The 18229-nt window shown below is 35.5% G+C and overlaps 1 non-coding gene across 1 annotated transcript; it reads left to right on the top strand.

Moving 5' to 3' along the window:
* Nucleotides 1-6131: 6131 nt before the first annotated feature.
* TRNAY-AUA (transfer RNA tyrosine (anticodon AUA)) lies at nt 6132-6204 on the top strand. Its single transcript has one exon. It is a non-coding gene; the product is annotated as a tRNA-Tyr (tRNA).
* Nucleotides 6205-18229: the final 12025 nt, after the last annotated feature.

Below are 18229 nucleotides of genomic sequence, written 5' to 3'. Positions count from 1 at the left end.
GGGAGACGACTACATTGCCAGCTGCTCTGTAAACTCTGCTTTATCCTGTGTGCACGTAACTTCAGAGTTTATGTGCCTCAACTTCGAAGTCTAATTACAATAAACCAATGTTTAAACATTTACTGTGTTAACCCAATTTTGCATAATTTAATTATCAAGTGTCTATCAGTCCATTCTATCTTGTAGATGGATTTTTTTAAACATATATCTGAAATCTGATTCTGAATAAAAAGAACCGATTATGAAACAAAAAAAAAATATTTTTATTACTGAGTTGAAGTATTATCTTTGTCTTAGAATAATTTTCTGTTTTTATTAAGAGTCACATATATTCTAAACTCATTGGGATATAATATGTAGGTAGGCTATAATGTGTTAAATATTCCAAATACATTGACGAATTTTGTGATTTGTAGTTCTGTTCATCAGTATTACAAAAAAAGATAGAATGCAATTTTTAGTGGGTTATTTTACGACGTTTTATCAACTTCTGTGGCTATCTAGCGTCTGAATAACATGAAGGAGTCCAAGGTTCATCGCCGAAAGTTACCCAGCATTTGCTCTTAGTGGATAGAGGGAAAACTCCGGAAAAACCTCAACCACGTAACTTATCCCAGGACTTGAGCCCGGGCCCGCTCGTGTTGAATAAATTACGGGATTTCAGTCGTAAATTTACACTTTTCGTAAGTCAGTTTCGGGAAGGTAATATGACTCACTTTCGAACGATAGAAACTGCTCGTGATGAAGCCATGTTAAACGATTATGTGCAAATATTAGTTGAAATTAAAAAATGAATTTAATTCTAGGTTCCAAGATCGGAAAGAAGTTTAAAGTCATCATAATAAATTCTTTCAACACCAGTTGAAACAGTGTCATACATAACATGTTAGTGTCCTTAAATGCGACAGGCTCAAAATTCCCGCATACGGGCGACGCTGATATAACCTCGCCAGTTGCGAGCGTCGTTAAATAAAACATAACATTTAACGATTTACAGCTTGAACTTATTGATCTTCAATGTGATCTAAGGGCTAAAGACCGTTTGAATAATACTACTAGTCTGATTGAGTTTTACAAGACTAAACATTAGCAATAATATCCACGACTACACAGCCTGGCTGTGAAAATGATTGCTATGTTTGGCTCAACATTTATATTTGTGAGCAACTGTTTTCTATAATCAACTTTAATAAAGGCAGGTATCGAACATCTGTAACTGATGTTTTATTACGATCAGTAGGCCTACTGTTCCTTTCAGCTGACAACAGTATAAAACCCCGTTTTCATGTACTGATAAATAAAAATATAACACAATGATATTGTACATTTAAATAGCTATAGAGTTTCTATTATTTCTGTAAAATAAATATTTCTTTATTAGTTAGTTTTGTAAAATTCATTTCATGAACACCTTTTGTGTACATTTTCTACGAGTTCACCACTTCTTCCAGTCCACCCTTATACAGAGCGCAGCTAATATCTGCATTCCGCTCATGAGCTGTGAGCCGGCTCGGAGAGCGCAAATCTTGTGCAGGCCTGCTCTAAACTGTCTGCACCATGTAAACGGTCCGGAGAGTAACATTGGAGTTTAGAGTTATATAAATCTCATGAGAGCTCGCTAATGGGTTTAAAGAAGCTATATTCTGTCACCGTGTAAACACTCGGTTAGATAGCTCTCCTGATACTTACACCTTCTCTCGCTCTAAACTGTCGCCGTGTAAACCTAGCAATATAATGTAATGATATTTTATTTAGAGATTAGTCTAATTGACATATCACATTTTAAAATCAATAACACTTACAAATGTAAATGATCATTGTATATTATGAAATTGAAATGCAAACGTTTTCGCCCTTGGGCATCATCAGGCATTTAACTTACAATATCTTACACAATTTTTCATATCTTTGTAATGATATTTTATTTAAAGTTCAGTATAATTGACATAGCACATTTTAAAATCAATACCACTTACAAATGTAAATGATCATTGTATATTTGTAATGATATTTTATTTTAGAGTTCAGTCTAATTGACATATCACATTTTAAAATCAATAACACTTAGAAATGTAAATGATCATTGTATATTTGTAATGTTATTTTATTTAGAGTTCAGTCTAATTGACATATCACATTTTAAAATCAATAAAATTACAAATCATTTACATTTGTAAGTGTTATTGATTTTAAAATGTGATATGTCAATTAGACTGAACTCTAAATAAAATATTATTACATTATATTACATTATATTGACTATCGGAATATCTCTATCATCAAGCTTTCTAAGATAAAGTTGGTGTACATTGCAACAAAAGGGTAAAGGAGTGATTCTTAACAAAGAGTTCCCCCCAGCAAACAGCTGGATAAGAAATCACAAAGGTCTGACCCTCTCGGAATGGATAGACCCCCTTAAAATGGTAGGCTATGTTGCTCCGGTCCGAGCTGTACCGGGTAGAAGTCGGGATGGTACCCGCTGTAGGCGCTGTCTCAGCGAGATTGAAACTCTTCCCCATATCCTTGGCTTCTGCCCCTATAGTGAGGCCCTTCGCAACATCCGTCACCATGCTCTCCGTTCTATGCCGGCCGAGGTGCTGAAGGAAGTAGGGTTTACGGTCCATCAAGAGGTGCAGGGACTAGCCACACAAGGAAGTGTTCGGCGAATTGATATCATTGCCATTAAGAACAACTCGGCATACATTCTCGATCCCACCATCAGATTTGAGACACATGCAGATCAACCGCGTGAGGTGGACAGTGAAAAGAAACGGATCTATGAACCAACAATCCCGTTCTATAAAGATAAATATAGCCTGTCCCACATTGATGTAATAGGTCTGATGGTGGGAGCACGAGGTACCATACCCTCCTTCTCTGCCAAATGTAAAAACCTGGGCCTAACACACAGCATTGTGAATGAAATAGCCATTAGTGCCCTCAAAGGATCGGTTCAGATATTGAGAAATCATATGTATGGGAGTGATAATGGAAATTTCAAGTTATCTTAACCGATGGCTGTTGACTGGTTTAGATATCAATGCCAATCAATCCGTACTATTATTTTTCTCGCGGTATATGGCATTCAAATCATTCTAACCCTTTCTTAACTGTAAATGATCACAAACGCTACTTAGGTGAAAATTTTTCCGACATTTTGCATATTCGATTTCCTAATTGTTTGAAATGTATATCATTTTACCTTTTACTGTATTTCCAAATTATATGTAATACGCTTTGTCAAATCTGGCAACCTATTTATAAGGGAAGCTAAATTTATATATTTATTTATTATAGTCCACGGCCTTGGATTCGATCCCAGACGTTGACTAAAATTTTATTACCTGTTGTGAAAATCAGATGAGAAGATAAAATTAAAATGGATTTGAGGGATGTGGGATATGATAATAGAGACTGCACAGGAATGGGGAACGATGGCGGGCTTATGTAAGGGCGGCAATGAACCTGCGGGTTCCTTAAAAGCCATTTGTAAGTAAGTTGTAAAAGTCGGAATATGAGAATTTTACTAATGTTCTCAAGTTTCCTCAAATTCCAACCTCCCACTTCTCCTTTAGCTGCTAAAAATATGCCAAAAGATGATTCAATCATAATCATGAAAATTTATATTTCAGAAATCGACGGTAAATATATACGAATGTGACGCATAAGATGAAAAGAACAATAAGAACAAGAATATCGACGCTCAGTTAACCTCTCCGCATCAGGGAGAGATACATGCAAAGAGAAGCCATAAATAGACTGAACAGACTGGGGTCCAAGTAGGTGTAAATACGAAATTTTCATTTCCATGGGACTGTAGACAATTATAGTAGACGACAGGTCTACAAAGGTGACTAAACTCATGGGTTTCATTGTAATATAGCACTACTCTGTCTTCCCAACGCAGAGTGCCAGCGCATCCCTTTTGTTGGGTCTCAACTGACGAGCCTCTCCTCGATTCCTACTCTTAGAAAGCACTATCCCTCTTACAGACAAACGTCCGGGCAAATGAAATTAACACTGCTATGCAGAGCGCTACAGTCTGTGTCCAAAACAAGGCCCATGCTAGGATCCTACAAAATTCCAATGGTATTATAATTACTTTTGGAATATACAGGCTGAACAGTAAGTAATCCCATTATTTCAGAGGGTTATTCTTTGAGACATTTCAAACAAAAAGTTTAATACAAATTTGCTCGTTTTTACTTCATTTTCGAGATAAAAACTGTTTTATATGAAACAATTCATAGCGTGTTTCGGGGAAAAATTTCCGATATTCAGTCAATTTAAGAGAACAGTGTATTATGATAATATATCATTCAAAGAATTTTAGTTTTGTTCTTTAAATGTGCAGAAATTTAAATGTAACTTTTCGTTCTACATGAGGATTTTAAAACTTAATGCACTCTGACAACCCTGTAAAGGTTATTGCATGCTGAGAGATGCAGTTCGCGGAATGCGAGAGATGGATTAGACAACGAGAAATCTAAACACAACACACACAATTGCTGTAAGGGAAATTCGATATCTTGTATGTCCGTTTACCGCTTATTACTTTAAAAATAAAGGTGGGAGGGAACTATTTCTAATTGGCTGTAGGAAATGCTTGTAGTACGACAAACGGTGTTATTTTTTTAAATATTAATTAGATTTGTATAACGTAAAATAACATTTTCTTGTTTTTTTTTTTGTGTTCACCACATATTTAATTAAAATTAAACGAAAAGTTTAAAAATAATATTTTTAATTCAGTTCGTAGGCCTATTTTTATTTTTTTCCCCCTTTAGAGTTTTAAATGTTTTAATATTTCGTTTTTATAACGTAGCATGAGCAAAATTCAATTGAAATGGGAGCATAGAAATTTTCTGAACATTTAATTAAAATTATTTTCTAGAGTTTATATTAAATTTTCCAAGATTTTATTTAACGTGAAATGAGCAATGTTCATACTCCGCTCTCTAACACACATTAAACACAAAAATTAAACGGTATATCGTCTGTATTTTTTCTTACGAGTTAAAAAGCAATGTACGTGGCAATGACCTTCAATTTCCTGTTCATAACAAGAGCAACACAGCATTATTTGCACTCCCTGTTGATTGCACAGCGTTCCACGATCTCGTAATTCATGTATTTTAAAATGCACATTTTTCTGGAAAATTATTCAAAATACAGCAAAATGATATTTGACTTTTTGCTGCTCTTCATTAAAGGAATCATCCACCAGAATAAATGACATTACTCACGGTTCACTCTCTATAAGGACAAAACTAAAATTCTGTCAATCATTTATTATCATAATACTCTATTCTCTTAAATTGACTGAGCATATCGGGAATTAATTCAATAGTTTTCCCAAAACACGCTATCAAATATTTCATATAAAACAATTTTTATCTCGAAAAGGAAGCAAAAACGAGCAAAATTGTATTAAACTTTTTTGTTTGAGATATCTCAAAGAATAACCTCCTGACGTTAATGCCATTACTTACGGTTTATTCTGTATAATCCATCTTCAGAGGTTTTTATAATATGATCATGAATAATACAATGCCAACATGTAGAATATAGTTCTAAAGTGATTTTTATCAACTTGAACGATTTGTCTATGCTATCTGAAAGAACATAATTAGAGCCTATATTAGCAAATATCCCGTGTCAATATTAAAGATTTAATAAATTTGTCCTACGGTATAATATCTGTAATATTGACAATTAATATTCGAGGAGAAAAATTCGAAGGAGGAGAGTTCGGTCCGGTGCTGTGGATGTAATTCGGCGTAGCTCAGTGGTCAGAGCGCTTGGTACGTAGAACCAAGGACCCGGGTTCGATCCCCGGCGCCGGAGCGAATTTTTCTCCTCAAATGTAAATTGTCAATATTACAGATATTATACTGTAGGACAAATTAATAAAATCTTTAATATTCCCATAGCTAGCAGTGTATATTTCTGTACAGATTACTGTGCATTTAACTGCGGAATCCCGGCCAAACAGTCACTCAGTAGAGTGCGCCCCTTGTATAATGGCAGTTGACTTGGACATAAAACGTCAACGTATATGCCTAACTTGGAGTTAGGACACAAAGGGAAGCATCGAAGGAGGAGGGTTCGGTCCGGTACTATGGATTGAATTCGGCGTAGCTTAGTGGTCAGAGCGCTTGGTACATAGAACCAAGGACCCGGGTTCGATCCCCGGCGCCGGATCGAATTTTTCTCCTCAAATATTAACTTTGTATGTCGTCGTTCATGGGATACGGAACTACATACGTTACAGTGATTCCGAAAAGCGCGTGGGTTTCCTCAAGCTGCCCTGAGACTCGTACCGTTCTAAAGGACTGTTGTATTTCATTTCCTACTGTCCAGTATCAATAGTACCCTTATTCACAGTGTGACATTCACTCAGTGTAAAGGCAGGCATAAAAGACCGGATTTAAAACAATGTGCAGCGTAGATAAAGGCAGTGAAATACAGTATTCTTAAAATTAAGAAGATTAAATGGCACAAAGAGAAGCAACGTTGTATTTTATGTTAGAACCACAAAGCTTCGAACATTTATCACGGAACAGTGGGAGCAAAAATCTGTAAAGAACTACTGCGTCCTGTTTACATTACTATTTAAGACCGATGTTTCCATTGCTTAACGGTCCTGGTAACGTTAAAACAAACGTAACTATAACTAAAAACTTACCATAAAATGGTTAAAGTAAGTTCTATACATTATAGATGATTTATTTATGGTTTGATTCAAACGCTCTTTCCTTAAACACATCCAAAACAACTGTTGTTCCGTTTTCACTAAGGTTCAGTGGAATAAATCTCCTCAATCTTCTTTTAGGCTCAAAATTCATCATTCTGATTGTTCTTCTCAAAGTTGTGAATGTCCCATATTAACCGAATCCTCAGAAGTTAAGTATTTACGCATTACAAACGACCAACACTTACGATGGAATACACATATTACATATTTATGCAATAGATTTATATCTTTGTTATACTTCGGTCATATTTACCAGTTAATATTTTACGTCTCATTTATTTAGCTTTATTTCAATCCATTTTCCAATATGGAATTTTAGGATGGTGAAATGCTTGTAATTCTAATTTCACTCCACTAATACTTATTCAGAAAATAATAATTAAAATATGCCTTAATAAACTAATTGATTACTCATCCGAGCTTTTGTTCACTGATTTTAATGTTTTGAAAATTAAACAGATTTATTATATTGCGTTATTAAACTTCATACATAAAAATCGTAATAAATTCAAATTGTATCATCATAAATATGGAACTAAAAGATTCGATTTTATACGACTAGAGGAACCAAAGTGTTTCACAAGTACAGCTCTTAGCCATGGTACCTACTTTGGTCCAAGGTTATATAATAAAATAATTGAAAAATACCCAAATTTGGAAAATTTTAGTTTCAGAAATTTAAAAAATAGCATTAGGTATATAAAATTGTAAAAGATGTTGATTTAATATGTGTATGTATTTGTATGATTTAAATTGTTAAAATTGAAATTGTATTTTTAAAGTTAATTTATTCTTATAATTTTTTTTTCTTGACCCACTTTGTGTCAAATAATTATCTTTACTTGTGTTAAGTATGTGTTTAGATAACTCCCTGAGCACGAGTTTTTACTCCTTCAGGGAAGAACTAAGACTGTATTTTTGTACATGTTATTTTACTAACAATAAACAACAAACAATATAAAGAAAAAATGCCAAGTATGTTGTATTTAAAAATTGTTATTAGATGGAAAATAATAAAAGTCAACGACTAAGCGATGAAATAACAGAATTTTATTTTAATTTCTTTGCTTTTAAACGTTAACAGAGTATAAAGGGTTATATTTATCATAAAATCTGAGATTCATATATTCAAATCGAACAAATGGTAACGGAGTCTTGAGAGTAACAACAATTCAAGGGTTCCCTGCAAAAAGATGGTGGCTTCACTGTTTGTTTAAATTAATATTTTGCTTGTTTCATGCGTTAAAAAATATGCCCGACATTTCTAGTGCAAGAACAGTGTGATTCCGAGCATTTGATATTAAGTTACAATGGAACTGGAGCTGAGCTCACAATCGTTTCGTTGCAAAGAGGATGCAGCTCCTGCAGCTATATACAGGGTGGACCGTAAGTAGTGTCAATAATTTCAGGGGGTTATTCTTTGAGATATTTAAAACAAAATAGTAATATACGTTACTAGAGCGGTATGTTGACGTTTTCATGTTCGAGGAAAAGATTGAAAAAGCGAAACGTAGTTGAGCTTTTTTAATTTCCGAGAACATGAAAACAAACATACCGCTCGTGTATCGTACATTATTTTGTGCGAAGATCGTTTATTACATACCTGAAAGACGAATTTCTAATTAGTTGCAATGAAATCTCCATCTTGGTTTCTGTTTAATGACGGCAACTTTAGAAAAAAAAAATATCTATACTCCGGCAGGCCGTGATATACGTCTGTCTTTTTTTTCCCCCAGTCTATAAATGCGAACTTAAAACAAACGGTACGATTATGTAATTATTTATTTTTTCATTTTAATATTTTAACAATATTATTTATATAACATATTGCAGTAATAACATCGGCATCTGGAGTCTTGTTGATTTTTTCACGGCTTCCTTAATGTTACTTGTATCAGGAATACAATAGCTTTCGTGGTGTAGTAGACTTTACTTAATTTTTGCAAATATTTAAAAACAATAATTAGCAGTGCAATTTAGGTGAAATTGCAGTGGTAAGTTTCCAATTTATAATTATTACTATGTTAAACGTCTCTAACAATAATATGTTAAAAGCCTAAAGCAGTAAAATGAATGTCGCGCTTAAGCGGTAAGAATAGGGAAATTGTTATGTGTGTTACGTTGGGAATACTGAATGTGGTATTTGACACTTACCGCGTATTGGTTCTGTGCCGAAAACAAGCAAATACGCACGATCTCGCACAAAAGTTTAATACAATTTTATTCGTTTTTGCTTCCTTTTTCAGATAAGAATTATTTTTTATCTTTCTTTTTTAGTAGGTTATTTTACGACGCTTTATCAACATCTTGGGTTATTTAGCGTCTGAATGACATGAAGGTGATAATGCCGGTGAAATGAGTCCGGGGTCCAGCACCGAAAACTAACCAGCATTTGCTAATATTGGGATGAGGGAAAACCTCGGAAAAAACCTCAACCGGGTAACTTGCCCCGACCGGGAATCCAATTCGGGCTACCTGGTTTCGCGGCCAGACGCGCTGACCATTACTCCACAAGTGTGGACTTGTTTTTTTTATGAAACATGCCATAGCGTGTTTTGGAAAAGCCATTAATTTAAATTCCAATATGCTCGGTCAATTTAAGAGAGCAGTTTATTATATTGAGTTATTGAAAGAATTTTAGTATTTTTTTTCCTTTAAATGTCCAAAAATGTTATCCGAACAAATGTAACTTTTCGTTCTGCAAAGGCATTTTAAAATGTTACATTTGTTCGGATTAGATTCCTGCACATTTAAAGGGCAAAACTAAAATTATTTCAACAATTTATTATCATAATACACTGCTCTCTTAAATTGACTGAGCATATTGGGAATTAAATCAATAGATTTCCCAAAACACGCTATATAATGTTTTATATGAAAGACGTTATCTCGAAAAGAAAGAAACAACGAGAAAAATTGTGTTAAACATTTTTGTTTGAAATATCTCAAGGTTGCGGATTCGATCCCGGCCGAGGTCGATGGCATTTAAGTGTGTTTAATTGCGACAGGCTCACGTCAGTAGATTTACTGGCATGTAAAAGAATTCCTGCGGGACAAAATTCCGACACACCAGCGACGCTGATATAAACTCTGCAGTTGCGAGCGTCGTTAAATAAACCATAATTTCAATTTCAATTGTGTGTTCAGTTCAAAACGTGGTTAATTATATTCAATTTTATTGCCAAAAGGAAGTAGTTACATTAGTTGTTTATATTTTACCCCCCCCCCCGACTAAATTGTTGATTTTTGACTGATAAAATGAAACTTCTAAATACCTAGGACATACTCTGAAAATTTTGAATTTGTCACAATGTTTTTTTGTACTTTTCCAAAACTTTGTAAAAGTGCAGCTACCTCGTTTTTGCAGGGAGCCCTTCAATTGTTCTTCGCATAGGTTCAATAGGAAACGAAGTAAAGCTACAGAACGCATACAAAAAGACATTTTCTTAAATGACCGAGATCCAAGTGATATTTACCACAGCTTGAAGCTTACTTCGAAGTTGCATGAAATATCAATATTGTCCACAGTCGATGTGATTTCCTGTGTTGTAATAGGTAAGAGCCCAGCGTCGTATTGATCCCACTTCATGACTGTCTAATGCCTGAAGGTTAAAATGCGAAACCTCCATGCCGTAAGGTAAGAGAACAGACAAGAAAGGAATTATACAAAAAAAAATAATAATACGTTTCATAACAGAGTACTATTCCGTCAAATTAATAGACATAAACATCGGAAAAGAAACCACATGAAAAAAATGTTACGTTCAATCAAACGTAACGAAATGCACAATATCACTTTTTCATCGTGAATAAAATAGCCAAGGATTTGGTCCTACAATTTCAGACAAGTAGGCATGATTCACATATTTCTTGCTTTTCTTTGTTGACCTCGTACGCTAGTGAGAGAATTCTCTCAAAGCGGATGGTTGGATCCAATACCATAGCATTATCCTTAATCCTGTTGATGGCTATGATGTCCGCGCGCCTGTTGGAATCTGCGGCCGAAATGCAATGAACCTCTTCATGAACCTCCCAACCAAGGTGTTTAATACTTCTGCAATACTTGACCTTGCTCTATGATGTCTGTTGTTCCGTAGCAGTTCGATTTTCCTGCAGAATTCCAATACTTGCCCAATAGTTTCTGTCTGGTTGCAGCCAGTATGTCTACAACGGGTTGTATTAAAGGATTCGCCAGAAACTGATCTTACAGGAATAAAATTTCAAGAACGTTTCACCGCATTGACATATTCAGATGCTGTAAGAGGCTTTTTGCTGGACATCCATAAATTAGCTTTGGGGCATTCAACATACATAATTACTCCTTTCCTCTTATGTGGCCGTTGACACCAAGCTTGGAAAGACATCATTCTTAGAATTTCTCTACTAATTTTAAGTTTTCCAACGGCCGGATTTTTATCTTCTTCTAGATTCCTTATATGAAGTAAATGTGGATCATAAAGGGGCTGAAGACGATTGCAGATATTATAATACTGTATACAGGCTTCCCGTTCTGGACACAGTATACGCCTACTCAATCCACGAACTTCTTTAGATGAATATAACAAAGAATTTGGAGTGTGCCAAGATCTCTTAAGAACCTGGTAGATAATTGATTTAAAGGAGCACATTGTAAGGCACCTTATGAGACTAAATCATACAAATTCATTAATAATTTTTAGTTTTTACTCATATTTAAGTAATTTTGTGTGTACAAGACCATTAAGATCACATGTTAGATTTTTAACAATTCTATTTTTGTCAACTGAAATTTCATCAGTAAAATCAATCATGTCCATTTAAGACTATAATGGTCCAAATAATTCAAAACTCTTAATTGAAAACAGTTATAATTGTCCTGATTTTGCAGTCACTGAGTAGTGACCGATCCTATGGGCCTCAATTAGGTACAACTTTGACTACTACACTTTTACTGCGTCATACTATTTTTGATCAATAAAACGGTATGAAAGGATGTGTTTCAACCAATCATGGCTGTTTATCGCTACAATTTTATCACTTCCCTAGTAATTATTTATTTTTATCACTTCCCTAGCATGTTTGTCTTTATCACTTCCGCAGCATTTGTTTCTTTGTTTGCCAACATTTCAAACTGTAAATTCTTTACGGTACTATAAAACACGCTTTGCGATAGTCATTTGTCGAGCATTGGCTATGTGAGGACGGCCATGAACCTCCGGGTTCCTTAAAAGCCATTTGTAAGTAAATTATATTATTATTATTATTATTATTATTATTAATATTATTATTATTGTTATTATTATTATTATTATTATTATTATTATTATTATTATTATTATTATTATTATTATTGCAGCAACAATAACAAATATAAATGATACTCGGGAGGAAATTAAACACAGAATAAATATGGGAAATGCCTGTTATTATTCAGTTGAGAAGCTTTTATCATCCAGTCTGCTGTCAAAAAATCTGAAAGTTAGAATTTGTAAAACAGTTATATTACCGGTTGTTCTTTATGGTTGTGAAACTTGGACTCTCACTTTGAGAGAGGAACATAGGTTAAGTCTGTTTGAGAATAAGGTTCTTAGGAAAATATTTGGGGCTAAGAGGGATGAAGTTACAGGAGAATGGAGAAAGTTACACAACACAGAACTGCACGCATTGTATTCTTCACCTGACATAATTAGAAACATTAAATCCACACGTTCGAGATGGGCAGGGCATGTAACATGTATGGGCGAATCCAGAAATGTATATAGTGTTAGTTGGGAGGCCGGAGGGAAAAAGGCCATTAGAGAGGCCGAGACGTAGATGGGAAGATAATATTAAAATTGATTTGAGGGAGGTGGGATATGATGGTAGAGAATGGATTATTCTTGCTCAGGATAGGGACCAATGGCGGGCTTATGTGAGGGCGGCAATGAACCTCCGAGTTCCTCAAAAGACAGCAAGTAAGTAATAAATGCTCACGCCCCTACAGAAGAGAAAGACGACTATATAAAGGATAGCTTCTATGAGGAATTGGAACATACTTTTGATCAGTTCCCTAGATATCATATGAAAATTTTATTGGGGGATTTCAACGCTAAAGTAGGACGGGAGGATATTTTTAGACCAACTATTGGAAAAGAGAGCCTACACGCAATTAGTAGTGACAATGGAGTTAGATTAGTCAACTTTGCCACATCGAAAAATTTAATTGTCAAAAGTACAACATTCCCCCATAAGGATATACATAAATATACTTGGACTTCTCCAGATGGATTGACACACAACCAAATAGATCACATCTTGATAGATAAACGGAGACATACTAGTATAGTAGATATTCGAACTTTCAGGGGTGCAGACTGTAATTCTGACCATTATTTGGTGATTGGAGAATTAAGAGAAAGATTATCAGTAGCCAAGCGAGTAGAGCAACAAGTTAATATTACTAAATTCAATGTTTTGAAATTAAAGGACGAGGAAGCTAAGCAAAATTATCAGGTCGAAATTTCGAATAGGTTTGCCACTTTAGAAAGTTCCGACGAAGTTGAGAAAGAATTAGATGTTAATAGCGTGTGGGAAAATATCAGAGATAGTATCAAAATTGCAGCTGAGCAGAGCATAGGTTATTATGAAACTAAGAAAAAGAAACCGTGGTTTGATGAAGATTGTTGCATGGTAGTAGAAAGAAGGAAACAGGCAAAATTGAAATTCTTACAGGATCCAGTTGAGGAGAAGAGAGATAATTATTTCAATGAAAGACGGGAAGCAAGTCGTACACTTAGGAATAAAAAGAGAGGTTACTTGAAGGAAAAACTGAATGAGGTAGAAACAAATAGTAAGAATAAAAACATTCGAGATTTATATAAGGGTATAAAGGAATTTAAGAACGGATATCAGCCAAGGGTAAACGTGATCAAGGATGAGAATGGTGATTGCTTGCAGATTCTCCATCAATCCTAAACAGATGGAAAAACTATTTTGCGCAACTACTAAATGTACATAGGCCAAATAGAAATGATCGGGACGAAATTGAAATACAAACTGCTGAGCCATTTATACCCGAACCCACGCTTTCAGAAGTCGAAATTGCGATAGAAAATCTGAAAAAGTACAAGTCTCCAGGTATCGATCAAATTCCAGTAGAATTAATACAAGAGGGTGGAAGTGCATTATATAGCGAAATTTATAAACTTGTACTTGCTATTTGGGAAAAGGAAATTGTACCAGAACAATGGAAGGAGTCCATAATTGTACCTATTTTTAAAAAGGGGGACAAAACCAACTGTGGTAACTTTCGAGGAATATCACTTTTGTTGACGTCGTACAAAATTTTGTCCAATATTCTTTTGAGGAGATTAACTCCGTACGTAGATGAAATTATTGGGGATCATCAGTGCGGTTTTCGGCGTAATAGATCGACTATTGATCAGATTTTTTGTATTCGGCAGATAATGGAGAAAAAATGGGAGTATAAGGGTACAGTACATCAGTTATTCATAGATTTCAAAAAGGCTTATGACTCGGTTAAGAGGGAAGTATTATATGATATTCTTATTGAATTTGGTATTCCCAAGAAACTAGTTCGATTAATTAAAATGTGTCTCAGTGAAACATACAGCAGAGTCCGTATAGGTCAGTTTCTATCTGATGCTTTTCCAATTCACTGCGGGCTAAAGCAGGGAGATGCACTATCACCTTTACTTTTTAACTTCGCTTTAGAATATGCCATTAGGAAAGTTCAGGATAACAGGCAGGGTTTGGAATTGAACGGGCTACATCAGCTTCTTGTCTATGCAGATGACGTGAATATGTTAGGAGAAAATACACAAACGGTTAGGGAAAACACGGAAATTTTACTTGAAGCAAGTAAAGCGATCGGTTTGGAAGTAAATCCCGAAAAGACAAAGTATATGATTATGTCTCGTGACGGGAATATTGTACGAAATGGAAATATAAATATTGGAGATTTATCCTTCGAAGAGGTGGAAAAATTCAAATATCTTGGAGCAACAGTAACAAATATAAATGACACTCGGGAGGAAATTAAACACAGAATAAATATGGGAAATGCGTGTTATTATTCGGTTGAGAAGCTCTTATCATCCAGTCTGCTGTCCAAAAATCTGAAAGTTAGAATTTATAAAACAGTTATATTACCGGTTCTTCTATATGGCTGTGAAACTTGGACTCTCACTCTGAGAGAGGAACATAGGTTAAGGGTTTTTGAGAATAAGGTGCTTAGGAAAATATTTGGGGCTAAGCGGGATGAAGTTACAGGAGAATGGAGAAAGTTACACAACACAGAACTCCACGCATTGTTTTCTTCACCTGACATAATTAGGAACTTGAAATCCAGACTTTGAGATGGGCAGGGCATGTAGCACGTATGGGCGAATCCAGAAATGCATATAGAGTGTTACTTGGGAGACCGGAGGGAAAAAGACCTTTAGGGAGGCCGAGACGTAGATGGGAGGATAATATTAAAATGGATTTGAGGGAGGTGGGGTATGATGATAGAGACTGGCTTAATCTTGCACAGGATAGGGACCGATGGCGGGCTTATGTGAGGGCGGCAATGAACCTTCGGGTTCCTTAAAAGCCATTTGTAAGTAAGTAAGTAAGTATTACCATCAACATCATCATCGCTACAATATTATTATTTGCTTCTCCTAAAGTTTTCTCTGTAATTTGTCAATTAAACTATATCATAGGTATGTATGTTATTGAAAAAAGGTTTATTTATAGTTTGCTATTTTAGAATTTCCTGTTGCACTAAAAAATTTCAGAGAAACAGATAGAGAAAATAATGTACCTGAGAATAGAATAAATGGGTGTAACACTTATGCCGTCGTGCTGAGATGCAGGTGGCAATTGTCAGCAGTTAAAACCGTACTCCGGATTTGTGATGTATGGTCTGCAAGCGGTAATACGCTCAGCATGCAATTTTAAAACTGTGATGCAATGGTTACATTATTATGAATCCATGCATTTCCCCATCCCTCACGTCATCAATTCTGTTATTACACCAAACTGAATGTATGGGTTAAATGATTTTTGTTATTTTGCGCTGTGACAGAAGCCTTTGAGGCGCCCCATTAATTCACGTTCATGTGAATAGCTGATCTCTACTGCAGTGAGTTACCAGTGACACCGCTCTGGATTTTCATGTGACTTAACAAGGGCTCCGACCCGATGCATAAAGGATATATGGTAGAGTGTATGACACAAAATTTACATTCTATTCCTAAAGTGTGCCTACTGATGTAAAACGTGGCCTTCATCCTTTTACAAGCGTCTCTAAAGTTCACGAAATTGTACCACACCGTTAAAATTACATAGGCCTAGTGGAGTTTCTAATTCCGTGGATACGGTCCACTGTTTCAGAATACATTTTTCATACCGATATATCACATACATAGACAATGATTATTATATAGAGTGATTTATTTAGAACTGACACATTTCTTTCATTAATTGTTCAAAATGAATTGTGCTAGCGACAACTTATTATACCTAAAATGTAGAGGAATTTTGGGAGATTATTTACCTCTATAGAAAATGTTGAAAATGTCCTCCATCCTGCATAAGGCACAACTCAACACGTCGTTCCATGTTACTGGCGACTCGTTGGAGGACTCTGTTGTCAATAGCTTGAAACTCCTGTGTGATGTTGTGCTTCAGATCGTCCAATGTCTGGGAACGTGTGCCGTAAACCCTGTCTTTTAAGTAACCCCATAGAAAGAAGTCCGGCGTTGTCAAATCCGGAGATCTTGGTGGCCACAGGTTCCTGGAAATTATTCGGTCGTCAAAGAAACTACCGTAACCTTATATGGCTTTAGGCCTGCACTTTTCGCAGCTCTCTGACACATTGAGTAGGCGTACCCTGTCTCCTGCGACAAACGTCTTAATGATTTTTTGGGTGACTGCTCCAGTCGTGCTCTTACGTCAACAACAACCGTGGAAAGCCTAGATGAACGATGCTTGCCCTTTTTACTCACCAGAGATCCAGTTGTTTCCAATTTGTTTACCAGTCCCAGTATTGTGTTTCTTTTGGGAGGATTGCGACACCAAATTCTCTCTGGTATGCCCTTTGAGTAGCTGTAATTGAATTCGTAATCCAGTATTGCTTCACAAGGAACAGTCGTTGATTTAATGTGTACTGCATTTTCACGTTGACACAAAATGTCGAAAACAGCTGCCAACAATAGGAATAAAACATGAACATCTGCGCATCTAGTGCTACCAACAATAGGAATAAAACATAAACATCTGCGCATCTAGTGACAAGGAATCGAAACTCCAGAACATTCTGCTTAATTTGGTGCTAAAATTGGGTCAGTGCTGCCAACAATAGGAATAAAACATAAACATCTGCGCATCTAGTGACAAGCAATCGAAACTCCAGAACATTCTGCTTCATTTTGTGCTAAAATTGGGTCATTGAATGAATTTCCAACGGAATAATTAAAGAAAGAAATGTGTTAGTTCTATATAAATCACTCTGTATAAGGTGGGCCAAAGAATCGGAGATTTTAATTTTGTTGTTGGTAGTACATGGATTATTTTATTATTTATGTGAAGCGGATCTGATTCTATATGAAGATTGTTCCATAACAGGGATCAAACAAGATGAAACTATAAGATATTTGGGTGTATCATTCAATGAGGAAATAAAATTTGATCGGGAGGCATTTATGTTAATTCTGAAAAATGATTTGGAAAATTTAGTATCCACCCCCATGCTCCGCCCAGATCAAAAGCTCAATATTGTTAACGAATATATTTGGCCTAAATTGATCTACCCATTACAAATGGCTCCTATCAATCAGTTACCAGGGACATTCTTAGAAGATATTGACAAGTTAATCCGTAGTTCTGTTAAACAAATGCTTATGTTGCCATCTGATACACCTACTAGTATGTTATATGCAAGCAAAAAATACAGAGGTTTGGGACTAGTCAGAGCATCATGGGAAGCGTTCTTGCAACACTGCAACATCTGCATCACTTTAATATTAAATGAAAATCCTTATGTAAATAGTATGCGACCTTTGATGTCTGACCTTAATTCTTCCTGTCATCATCTAAGTCTCCCTTGTCCAGTTGAACTTCGTAAATCTGTGACTAGGAAATTAAGAGAGGAATTAAGAAATACAGAATTCGAATCTTGGAAAGTAATGTCTAGAAGAGGCAGAGGTGTAGAATTGTACAGCCAAGTACCTAAAGCCAATGCCTGGATTTTTAATAAGTCTGGACTATCTACTATCTTAAAATGAATGCCAATTTGGTAGCAGTTAGAGGACCAGACAAACAAGAAAGGTTATATAATTGATCCTACCATAAGGATTGAAACGGGGAGTAGCCAGCCGGAGGATGTCAATCAAGAAAAGATCAACATTTATCTGCCAACAGTTGATTACTTCAAAGCAAAATACCAGCTTGAAAACATTGAGGTGATTGGTCTTCTTATTGGAGCTCGTGGTGTGATTTCAAAGTTCT

This window comes from Periplaneta americana, chromosome 11 (genome assembly GCF_040183065.1).
Source record: "Periplaneta americana isolate PAMFEO1 chromosome 11, P.americana_PAMFEO1_priV1, whole genome shotgun sequence".
Classification (NCBI taxonomy): Eukaryota; Metazoa; Arthropoda; class Insecta; order Blattodea; family Blattidae; genus Periplaneta; species Periplaneta americana.
The sequence above is the reverse complement of the archived record's forward strand: the minus strand, read 5'-3'. Positions and strand labels throughout refer to the sequence as shown.